The following is a 12,663-nucleotide window of genomic DNA, read 5'->3' as shown; positions in this document are numbered from 1 at the left end:
CCCCCGGCCCGGGGTCACTGTCCTGGTCCCTCAACACGGTCATGACTTTTGGGAACGGAAAGAAAGCAAAATATTGGGATGTTTCTGAGCGGGGAACAGACAGCCGAGGGGAAGGTCGTTGACACAGAACAGCAGAAATTTGCACCGGATGAGCAGCCGCTCCATGCTGAGAGCTTCCCACGTGGCCAAGCAGCAAACGCAACCCGTGAGGTAAGACTGATTATTTCTGTCCCCATTTTACAGCGGAGCCAACTGAGGCTCAGAGAGGGAAGGGCTGGGCTGACGTTCCCATGGGGTGGGAGAGGCAGGGCTGGGCTTCCGGCCTCACGTCTGACTCTGGCCCATGCCTTAACTCATCCGTGCAGCCGGCAAATGTTTATTGAGCACCTACTAGGTGCCAGGCACTGTTCTAGGCCACGAGGATATGACAGGAAACATAGGCAATAATCCCCAGCCCATGTGGGGCTGACTTTTTAATGGGAGAGATGAAAATGAAACCAGGTAAGTAAATGTATCCACGGTGCGGCAGAGATGGTGGGAAGTGGCTGGGAGAAAAATGAAGCAGGAAAGGGGAAGTGTTGGGGGTGCAATTACAGACAGTGGTCAGGGAAGGCCTCCCTGTGGTGTTTGAACAAAGACCAGGAGGAGGTAGGTGAAAGTGTTCCAGGCAGAGGCACAGCCCGTGCAAAGGTCCTGGGGCAGGACAGCGCCTGGTGTGTTGGAGGCACAGTGAGAAGGCCTGTGTGGCTGGAGCAGAGTGAGGAGGGGAAGAGAGGGAGGAGGGGAGGGTGGGGAGGTTGTGCAGGGCCTGGTGGGCTGCAGTGAAGACTTGGGCTTTGACCTCCTGAGGGAGGTGGGAGCCATGGAGGGCTGTGGGCAGGGGAGGGACAGGCCCTGACTCAGGTGCTCACAGGCGCCCTCTGGCTGCTGCAGGGAGGACAGATCATGGGGGGCGAAGACTGGAGCTGGGGGCCCAGGTGTGTGATACTGGGGTGGACCCAGATAGGGGCTGAAGAGGCAGAAAAACGGTCAGATTGGGGACAGGCTTGGGAGATGGAGTGACCCTCAGCCCTACTCCTGGGCAACCCACAGGCACCGATGGGGGGCACATCCCGTCATTAACCCAGACCACGGCAGCTCAGGTGGCGGCTGCACCCACGGGGATGCGCCTGAGTCCCCCGGCACCTCCAGTTGCTGCCCCGGGCACTGTGCAACAAGGTGAGGTGTGCACACCCACACCCCTGGGCAGGACCGCCAGTGCCCCCGGTGACTCGGCACCTGGGTACCTGCCCCACCCCCACGCTAGCTGCGCATTCCCCTGAGCACAGCAAGAGCCCCCAGAAGGCTGAGCCAGGGGCACTGTCGACACGGCTCCCAGACCCAGCCGCTCCCAGTGTGTCCCAGACCCCGCCACGGCCCCAAAGCAACTAGAGCCCCTGAATGACCAGGGCTGGAGGTGGCACCAGAAATAGCATTCGTGAGCGCAGCCTCTGTTCCAGGGACTGTTCCTGATGCTTCCTGGTGGGCTCCCCCGACCCCTGCCCCAAACTCTATGAGATCCGTGCTGTCGCTGCCCCGTTTTACAGATTAGGTGCAGACAGGCTGAGAACCAGCCCAGCACAGCCAGGATGGGAAACTGAGTCTCTGTGTACTGGGTGGATCTGAGTGAAGGCTGCCCCTGGGTCTTGGGCTGGGGTCTCCTCTGCCCTCAAGTCCAAGGCTCTTGGAAAGGTGAGAGGCCTGGGAGGCCAGCGGAATTCTCAGAGTGGAAATCCCTTTCTGACGCAAGCTGGACTTGCACACTTCCAGCGATGAGACCCTCACTCCCACTTTTTTTCTTTATCTCTTTTTTTTTAAGACAAGGTCTTGCTCTGTCACCCAGGCTGGGGTGAAGTAGTGCGATCACAGCTGACTGCAGCCTCAGATGCCTGGGCTCAAGTGATCCTCCTGCCTCAGCCTCCTGAATAGCTGGGACTATAGGCACATGCCACTACACCCAGCTTATTTTTAAATTTTTTTGTAGAGATGGGGTCTTGCTGTGTTGCCCAGGCTGATCTCAATCTCCTGGTCTCAAGTGATTCTTCAACTTCAGCCTCTCAAAATGCTGGGATTATAGGCGTGAGCCACTGCACCATGCCCATCCGTTTCTTTAAATCTGACTGTGCTCAGGAGCCCCCCAGGATTCCCCAGAATCACTCTCATTCCCCTCCCTGGGATCCACACTTCCCAATGTGGGAAGAGCATTCCTGGTGGAGGGAACAGCCTGTGCAAAGGCCCTGAGGCAGGAAGGTGGAACACTGGACAGGCAGAGAGAGGTAGGCTGGACCCTGTGGCCAGCATTTAGCTGAGTTAGTTAGATGAAGTCCATCTCCTGGCTTCCTCTCTCATTGAACAATTTGCATCTAAATCATTAACTATAATAGTTAATTATATCATTAACTGCTTAACATCTGTCTTCCCACAAATTCTGTGTGCCCTGAAGGCGGAGATTTTTAACTGCTTTGTTCACACTTGTAGCCCCAGCACCTTGGACAGCACCTGGCATACATTGGTACTCAACCAATACTTGTGAATTAAAAAAAAAAAAAATGAATGGCACATGTTAGGTCCTGTTCTGTCTGCTTTTTCCTTATGCTCCAGTCTATAAGAGTTTTCTGAATTAAATACATTGCTCTTAATTAAGTTCCAAGCAGACAAAGTGGAATAATCACCTCCCTTTTTTTGCACATCATACTCCTGTTAATACAGTCTGCCCCCCAATTTTTTTTTTTTGTAAGAGACAGGGTCTTGCTCTGTTGCCCAGGCTGAAGTGTAGCGGTGTGATCATTTTTTTTTTTCTTTTTCTTTTCTTCCTTTTTCTGCTTTTCTCTTCCAGGAGAGGAAAATGTTAAAATGTGTTGATACAGTCAGAAGTGTTTTTAGGCTTTCAGACAATTCAGACTTGAGAATCAAGTGATGGCGGAAGAGCTAAAAAAAAAAAAAATTCTCGTTTATTAGGAGGAGAAAGAAAATGCCATTTCAAGAAGATCGAGGCTTGTTAATGCCGGAATATATAAAGATAGACACTTCCTGTCCTCCGCACGCAAACTTCACCCGCAGCTGTGAGCGCCAGGCCGTCGAGAGTGGCTGGGGCAGGGCAGCCACAAGGAGATAGTGATTGCTCCGGAGCTGAGGCCCGGCGCGTCTAGGGAGGCATGCCAAGACGGAGTGAAGGTCGCAGAGGATGTGAGAGGCTGTAGGGGTGGGGGTGTCCTTGGGGCTCTACCGGGACACGAGGGAGGCTCAGCTCCCACGAGAAGGGGCACCTTGCAGCTTGTTGTCTATGTGCCCGAGCCAGGTGTTGCACAGATGTTCATCATCCTAGGGAGGCCAGTTTCTAGCAAACACCCAGTACTCACTGCATGACCTTGGGCACATGTCACCCCCCCCAGGCCTCAGTTTCCCCATCTGCCAAATATGGAAAATATTTTACTACTTAACATGTTAGTAACCCTCTGCCCCTCTAACACACCGCACCGTGCCTCACTCATGGTGTGACCCCACACTCTGGTCTTAAGAGATCGGGTGAGAATCTGAGCCATTCAGATTCCTTCCTCTCAGAGTTTGGGGTCAGGGCCCCAAAACACACATTCTAGGTTCCAGACGCCACTGGCCACATCCCCGCCTTATGGGAGAAGGGACAAGCTAGCTAAGGAATAAATGCTAATTGCAGATTGTGAGAATTGTAACAAAGAAATAATAGCTTGGTAACATGATCAGGGTGTTGGGGGAACTTCATTCAGGGTGGTTGGGGGAAGGTGGAGTTGCCATGGAGGGCAGAGGGAACAAGGGCACAGGTGGGACAGGAGTTTGGATTTCATCCTTAGAGCAAAGAAAAAAAAAAAAAAATGCCAAAGAAATGTTTAACAGGGAAGGCCTTCAATTTGTGGCTTAAAAAGATCGATCTGGTAGATGAAGGAGCAGCATTTCCTGAAATGTGAAAAGTTAGCCTGTGTTTACCCAACAGCCCTGACCGCACACCTGCCCGTGCCTGAGAAGTTGCTGTTTGGGAGCTGTGTTGAGAAGGATTCTGAGCCTCTGTCATTTCTGCAAGGAAAGACATGCTGCAATCTATTAGTGATGCCTGGGTCTTGACTGGGAAAGAGTTCTGTTACTGATTAGTGATGTCTGTCACAGGCAGCACAGCGGCCTACTGTGGTCTGTATGTTATACACTTGCCCTCTCGGGGTTCAGAGGCTGCTTCTGCTCCTAGAAAATACTCCACATCCTCCTAGAGAGGACAGTAGTATGGCTCCTGGACTCAGACAGGGGTTCAGATCTTGACAGCCCTGTGTTTCTCCCTGTGTGACTTTGGGGAAGTTGCTTCCCATCTCTGGGCTTCATTTTTTCTCCTCCACAAAGAGGGAGGAGAAATCTCGCCCTTATGGAGTTATTCTGCAGATAGTAGGAAATGATGCGTGCGACGTGCCCGCCGTGTAGTGGGCCTCTGCTGTGATTGATGCTGGCCTTCCTGGGGCCTTCCTGGGGCCTTCCTGGGGCCACATCAGTTTTATTCCCACACCCAGCTCCAGGGTCGATGCCAACTCTGCCCTCAAGACCTGGCAGACACCCTCGGCTGCATCTTGCACCTGGGGTCTGTCCCCAGTGCTGCCACAGCCATGTCCCCACCTGGTGGCAGTGTGCACGAGACCAAGTGGGCATGGGGACAGTTGGGCCTGGGACTCTCACGGGCGGGGGTGTCCCCACACCTGGCCTTCACTCAGTTCTCTCCACCTGGACCTGCCAGGGTGCTCCTTGCCAACCTGAGTGGGGACTGTCCCTGTGCCAGCATTGGCTTGATATCCTACCATAACATTTATGTCTGCAGGTGGCCGGAACCACTTGGCCTACTTTGTCACTTGGCATAGAATGAAGGGACCTTGGGGAGCTGGGAGGGAAAGTGGCTACCTCAATAGCATCTTGCTGGTGCCTGACCCAGAGGTGACTTTGGAAAGCAACGAAAGTGAGGTCGAGGCAGTGTTGAACCAACCATGGGACCAGGACGGAGATGTGGCCCCTCCCAGCCACTCCAGACTGTCCCTGGCTCCCTGATTCCACCCCTGACATGCCATCCTCCACCCAGCAGCCAGAGGAACATCTAAAAACACAAACTTCATCTACACAAAGCCACTCCTCTACAGAGACCCCCTTCCACAGTGCTCTTGCTCCCAGCCCAAATCTCAAACTCTTTCCACACTTGTGAGGCCACCAGAGCCCCTGAGCCATCCTCTTTTGTCCATCCCACCCAGTCCCCTTCCAGTGCTGAGCTCCGAGCCCCCGGATTAGATTCCTGTCCCCACGCGAGCTGTCCGCAGGCTCAACTCCAGACCCTGGCACATGCTGTTCCTTCTGCCCGAAATGCTCTTCCCTCCCCTCCTCACTTGACCAACTTCTCAGTCTTCAGCTCTCAGCTTCAATGTCACCTCTTCAAGGAAGCCCTCCTTGATGCCGTCCTCCCCCCGAGCTGGGCCAGATGCCCCTGCCCTGGGATATCACGGATGCCTGTGCGACCATGACCACGGCTCCGCATGCCTGTTGAGCGCTAACTATGTAGCAGGTGCCAAGCTCTGTCGTAATGAGGGTCCCCATTCATTGCTCAGTTGAAGAAACTGGGACTTAGGGAGACTAAGTCTTTTCTGGGACTAGAGCCGGGGTCTTTCTGCCAGGCCTGGGTTCGAACCCCAGCTGTGCCACCCACGTGCCATGAGAGCTTGGATCCGTCATTCCACCTCTGGCGTTCTCTTTCCCCATCCGCACGTGGGGCTTGTTCGATGATGAATGCAGAAGGAAGGAAGGGAGGGCGGAATCGCATCCATCAGCCCGTTTCACACACGGCAGCCACAGGAGTCCCTTTAAAACTGGAATCGGATCGGGCCTCTCCTTCTCCAAACCCTTCCCCGGCCTCCTCTGCTCCCTCAACACCGCCCACATTCTCTTCCACCCTCCCTGCCCAGCTCTGAGCCTCAGTCTGCCCATCTGTCAAATGGGGCCAAAGAGCCACAGACTGTGAGCCCACAACTGGCCATCTTGTTCCTTGCTGTAGCCCAGCACCCGACACAGCACCTGACACGCAGTAGGTGCCTAATAAATGAATGGAGGGGTGAATGAACAAACCGACTGGCAAATTCTTTCATGCTCACGGGCTCAGCTTTGCCCATTAGGCGGGCAGTGGCCTCAGTGGCATCTGCCTGTACCCCTGTGGCTGCCGCTCAGAGTCCTGTGTCACTGGGGTTGATGAGTCAGGTCTAAGCAAAGGGGCCCGGCGTATAGATGGCACTGTGGCCTCTGTGTACCCCACCTGTGTCCCTGCTCCCGCCCGAGAAGCAAGACAGATGGGCTCATAACATCCAATGAATCGCAGCCGCTACATCCCTGCCCGGACATAAGCCCAGCCGGCTCGTCCTTGGGCATGTGACATGTGGGAGTTTGTGCGACTATTCCGGTGTGTGTGCCAGACCCCATGTGGCCGCCTGGGTCCGCGTCACCCCGTAAAATAACAACCATGCCTCCCCGCAATTCGTTTTCCCCTCTCTGCCACAAAAGCCGACACTCCAGGTGGGGGCGGGACGGCGAGGCGCTTCCAAACTTCCCAGGAGGACTAACATTAATTGAGCACTTACTATGTACCCAGCTGTGTTCCGAGCCTCTGTTACAATTTGCACATCGAATCCTCCTGCAAGCTTACTCTCAGCCCCCATTTTACAGATGGGCAAACTGAGGCACCAAGCGATGAACTGCCTTGCCCAAGGCACAGAGACTGTCACATGTTTGTTGCAGTATTGTCTGCAACAGTTTTCACTGTTGAAAATGGAAACAAGCTAAATGTACCTCCATGGGGACAGGTTAAAACAGTCTGGTTTAATTCCCGAAAGAGTCGCAAGCAAGAGTTCAAGCAAAAACTTGTACGTGCGAAATCTCAGCCGCGTGATTCACAACAGGCGAAAAGGTGGAAACAACCTAAATGCCCTTTGACAGGGGAACGAATAAACAAAATGTGGCATATCCAGACGACAGAATAGATTCAGCCGGGAAAACGAACCGAGTTCTGATCCGTGCTGCAGCCCGGACGGAGTTTGGAGGCGTTCTGCTTGGTGGAAGAAGCCAGCCACAAAGGAACAAAGATCATGTGATTCCACTTCCACGAATTATCTAGAATAGGCACATTCATCAGGACAGAAAGTTGAGCCAGGGCCGGGAGGGGAGAATGGGAAGTCACTGCTTCACGTGTGCAGTTTGCAGTCGTGACAATGTCTAGAACTAGATGCTGGTGACGGTTGAGCAACACTGTGAGTGCGCTTAATGCCATGGAGTGGTACCTTTGAAAATGGTGAAAATGGTCGATTTTGTATTATGTGCATTTTAGCACCACCGCACACACGCACGATATAACCGACAGTCGGCTCTGCTTCTTCAGCGAAGTGCCATGCAGCTGTGTAGGTGACAATCTTTATGTGCCAAAAAGCAATGATCTCTAAGGTGCATTGTTCAGGGATAGGAGGGTGCAGAACAGCACGTGAGTTCACACCCATGTGTGTGGACAAAGCAGGCAGGCAGGAGAAATAAGCACACAGGTGCTCGTGTGTGCACAGAGACACAGGGTGACAGTGGCCACCTTGAGGGGGTGGATGCTGGGTGAGCAGGGACAGGGCAGGGAGGGGGATATTTTCCCCTTTTCAGTCCTTTTGCACCTTGAAAGGCAGAGTAGCATGATGGTTAAAAGCCCAGCTCTGCTTTTGACGGGCTGTGTGACCTTGGGCAAGTCACTTCACCTCTCTGTGCCTTAATGTCCTCATGGACAAAACAGAGATGGTGACAACCAGTGCAGAGAGCTGTTGAGATGAGGCTATAATGTGTTACCACTATTAGGTGCTGCAAATAGGGCAGGTGCCACCTAAGCATTGCTCTTCACTTGGATACTACTTTGTTCCACCTTTACCTATCCAAACAAAGAAATATCTAAGACTAAATGTTTTGCATGTGGAATGAATGGTGTATGGAGAGGGTTTCACTCCTGGTGCCCAGCCCATGGTTGGCATCTGCAATCTCTGAGCTGGTCAGCCCATGGTTGGCATCTGCAATCTCTGAGCTGGTCAGCCCATGGTTGGCATCTGCAATCTCTGAGCTGGTGATCTCACCCCTTCTCCTCCGCACTCCCTCCCTGGCCCCCAGGGACTCAGCCTCAGAGCAAGTGACGCAACCTGGGGAAACCGAGTCCCTCCGGCCATGGGTGCTCCCGCCACACCTTGCCTGTAGGGGGGGTGGGGGGGACCCTCCTGGCATTTTGTTCTCAGGGGAGGGCCAAGCGAAGGTGGGAAGTGTCTCCTAGTCACCTTAATTAGCATCTCAGAGGAGCCCGTTGCCATGACGTTGGGAGGAAGTGGCTGGCTGGGGCGAAGCCTGGCACAGCGTGCCCCAGGAGGGACCACGCCCCACCCCGCCCCCCGGTGGCTGGCCTAGCCAACCCACTCAGCTCCGGACTCCGGCTGGTCTGGGTGCACATCCAGTCTCACTTCTCACCGTGTGAGACTTTTCCTTTTCCATGAAGTAGGACCAGAAAAAAAATCTCCTTTCTAGAAATGTTGAGAGAATTTCATGAGATATAAAATGCCCGGGGCTGGGCTAGGAGAGTAACCATATATTGTTTCCTTTGGAGAAAGTGGTCTTAAATATGATCCCCAAACCATTTCTATACATAGAAAGATGTCCAAAGAACACACGTCACATTCGCAGTATGAATAATAACAACAGCTGGTACATTTGGTCTTCGCGATGACTCTGACGTGGGGGCAGTTGTAACCCCATTGCACCGACAAGGAAACTGAGGCCCAGAGAGGGGCTGTGTCCTGAGGTTGTGCCACAAGACCGAGCAGAGAAGGGACAAGTCTCCTCCGTGTTAGTCTCCACCCCCCGGGACATCTCTCTGCTTCTATCCAGCTCTCAAGAGATGGTACAAGAAGCAGAAAAAAGACATAGTGATTGAAAAGACACAATGTTTGATGGTGGTGCCAAAGGTCTTCTGGTTAAAGGTGGCATCCGGGGGCAGAGTTTGGGGTACAAGGGAAGGTTGGCATCTCCAACCTCTCTCCAGGGCCAGATAGGCCCTCAGGGGGAAGTTTGTCATCTGCTGTCAATGTTGTGGCCCCCGAAACTTGGACCCCAGACTGGTCCTTCAAAGAGGAGCTCTGTTGGCAGGAGCTCTGCCCCACCCTGAGCACAGCCCGCAGTCGAGGGGGGCAAGGGCAGCCCGGCTGGGTCTGGTTAGTGCTGACGCAGGGGCTGGGCTTTTAACCGCCCTGCTACTCTGCCTTTCAAGGTTGGCTCGTGTTGGCAGTGGGGGCAGGAGGGAGGAAACCGAGGAGGTGAACCTGGGTGGTATCTTGAGGATGGCCAGAGGGGGCAGGAGGACACCACAGAACAGGCCTGAAGATAGAACAGAGCATAGGGTTGGGCATGTGTAGACACTGAAGGGATGGGTAAGAATTGATGGACGGATGGATTGAGGGATGGGTAGATGGATGGATGGATGGGTGTGAGTGGTTGGGTGCATGGACGGATGGATTGATGGATGGGTGGATGGATGGATGGATGGGTGAGTGGTTGGTTGGATGGATGGGTGGGTGGATGGATGAATGGTTGGATGGATGGGTGAGTGGTTGGGAGGATGGATGGATGGGTGGGTGGATGGATGAATGGTTGGATGGATGGGTGGGTGGATGGGTGAGTGGTTGGGAGGATGGATGGATGGGTGGGTGGATGGATGAATGGTTGGATGAATGGTTGGATGGATGGGTGGGTGGATGGATGAATGGTTGGATGAATGGTTGGATGGATGGGTGAGTGGTTGGGAGGATGGATGGATGGGTGTGAGTGGTTGGGTGCATGGACAGATGGATTGATCGATGGGTGGATGGATGGATGGATGGGTGAGTGGTTGGTTGGATGGATGGGTGGGTGGATGGATGAATGGTTGGATGGATGGTTGGATGGATGGGTGAGTGGTTGGGAGGATGGATGGATGGGTGGGTGGATGGATGGATGGTTAGATGGATGGGTGGGTGGATGGGTGAGTGGTTGGAGGATGGATGGATGGATGGGTGAGTGGTTGGTTGGATGGATGGGTGGGTGGATGGATGAATGGTTGGATGGATGGTTGGATGGATGGGTGAGTGGTTGGGAGGATGGATGGATGGGTGGGTGGATGGATGAATGGTTAGATGGATGGGTGGGTGGATGGGTGAGTGGTTGGAGGATGGATGGATGGGTGGGTGAGTGGTTGGGAGGATGGATGGATGGGTGGGTGGATGGATGAATGGTTGGATGAATGGTTGGATGGATGGGTGAGTGGTTAGATGAATGGTTGGATGAATGGTTGGATGGATGGGTGAGTGGTTGGGAGGATGGATGGATGGGTGGGTGGATGGATGAATGGTTAGATGGATGGGTGAGTGGATGGATGAATGGTTGGATGGATGGTTGGATGGATGGGTGGGTGGGTGGATGAATGGTTGGATGAATGGTTGGATGGATGGGTGAGTGGTTGGGAGGATGGGTGGATGGGTGGGTGGGTGGTTGAGTGATGGATCAATGAATGGGTAGATACATAGATGGATGGATGGGGGGGTGGATGGGTAGACAGATAGCACTACTAACTCTAATGACAACAGTCCAGTGACACCAGCTCTGCCTTACCCAGCAGAACGCGTGCAGAGCACATGGCCTCACTGAATCCTCAGGCTGACTTTGGGCGGGAGGAGGGGTGACCACACTGATGCTTTCAGTCCAGACTCGGGTGTCTGAGCTCAGACAGTTAGCGCACTTCCTTAAAATCCCAGTAGTCGGCTCGTCTTCCCGCTGTCCTGAGATGGCCCTTGCCAAGGTGAGCACCCGGTGTCCACATCCAGCAGCCACTTGTCAGTCCCCATCCTCCTCACGTGCCGAGCAGGGGCTGCCCCAGCCGGTCCCTCCTCCTGGGAGCACCGTCCTCCTGGCCCCTGCACTCACCCACGTCCCCCCTGCTTCAACCCCCTGCAACGTCTCCTCCTCACTCCGTTTCTAAACACAGGGCAGCCCTAGCGTGTCCCCTCTGTCCCTGCCCCTCACTCAGACTCATGGATGCAAATGTCTTCCAACATCGCTGACTGCGGATTTGCCAGATTTATGTCTTTTTCTTTTTAGAAAGAGTCTCACTCTGTCACCCTGGGTAGAGTACAGTGGCGTCATCACAGCTCACTGCAGCCTCCAACTCCTGGGCTCAAGCCATCCTCCTGCCTCAGCCTCCCGAGTAGCTGGGACTACAAGTGCCACCACCACACCCGGCTAATTTTTCTGTTTTTAGTAGAGACGGGGTCTCACTCTTGCTCAGGCTGGTCTCGAACTCCTGGCCTCAAGCGATCCTCCCGCCTCGGCCTCCCAGAGTGCTGGGATCACAGTGGTGAGCCACCGCGCCCAGCCTAGAGTTATGTCTTCAGAAGACACCTCTCTCGGAAACGCCAGACCTGGATATCCAACTGGCCCCTCAACATCTCCACGTGGGCGCCCACCACCCTCCACACGCCAACCTTAACACGCCAAAGCTAAATCTTGATCATCACCCCACTCCTTACCCCCCAGCCTTCCCGTCTCAGCTGGCAGCAGCCCTAACCTGCAGGGCGCTGAGATCAGAAGCTCACACCCACAATCAGCCCTTTAGAAACTCCTGCTGGCTCTGCCTTCAAATCTGTCCGGAATCTGCCTATTTCTTTCCTCTCTTTCACATCCTGTGGGGCAGCCCCGTCCTTGCCTGCTCAGACCAGCCCAGTCCCCTCTGTCCTGGTGCCGGGCTCCCACCCTCACCCCCTGCAGCAGCCAGAGGGCGCCTGTGAACACTGAGTCAGGGCCCGTCCCTCCTCTGCCCACAGCCCTCCATGGCTCCCACCTCCCTCTGGGTCAAAACCCAAGTAATCCCTGCAGCCCACAAGGCCCTGCAAGACCTGCCCCGTCCCCTCCCTGCCCTCCCTTCCTCCTTCTCTCCCCCTCCTCACTCTGCTCCAGCCACACCGGCCTCCTCGCTGTGCCTCCAACATGCCAAGCACAGTTCTGCCCCAGGGCCTTTGCACGGGCTGTGCCCTCTGTCTCCCTCCGTCACTTTCTTTGCTCTTTCCTCAAATGCCACTTCCCGCTGAGGCCTTCCCCGACCACCTCTCCACGTCTGTCTCCCACATACTCCATTCTTTGGTGCTCATTTTTTTTTTCTTTCAGCTCTTACCGCCCTCTGAACCCCTGTATATTTCCCTTGTATATTTTTTTAACATACAACATCAGCTCTTGAAAACAGAGATTTTCATTCCATCTCATTCACCACTTCCTGCGGGCACCTAGGACAGGGTCTGCCCCACAGTTAATAATTTGTGGAATGATTAAATATTTAGGGGAGACCCGACTCAATTCCTGAGGACCCACCATTGCCAGATCCTGGAAAACTTGTCCAGGAAAAGAGAAAATACGATTAGACGAGGGTGGGCAAGATGCGCAGAGACCATGGCCAAACTGGCTCAGACTGGACGTTCCCTACCAAAAGCGTGGTGACAGAAAGGGAAGCCCTTCCATCCCGGGGTGCTCAGTGCTCCTGCTCTGGGCTGGTGGCCT

The sequence above is a fragment of the Eulemur rufifrons genome, chromosome 2, assembly GCF_041146395.1.
Source record: "Eulemur rufifrons isolate Redbay chromosome 2, OSU_ERuf_1, whole genome shotgun sequence".
NCBI classification, from domain to species: Eukaryota; Metazoa; Chordata; class Mammalia; order Primates; family Lemuridae; genus Eulemur; species Eulemur rufifrons.
The sequence above is the reverse complement of the archived record's forward strand: the minus strand, read 5'-3'. Positions refer to the sequence as shown.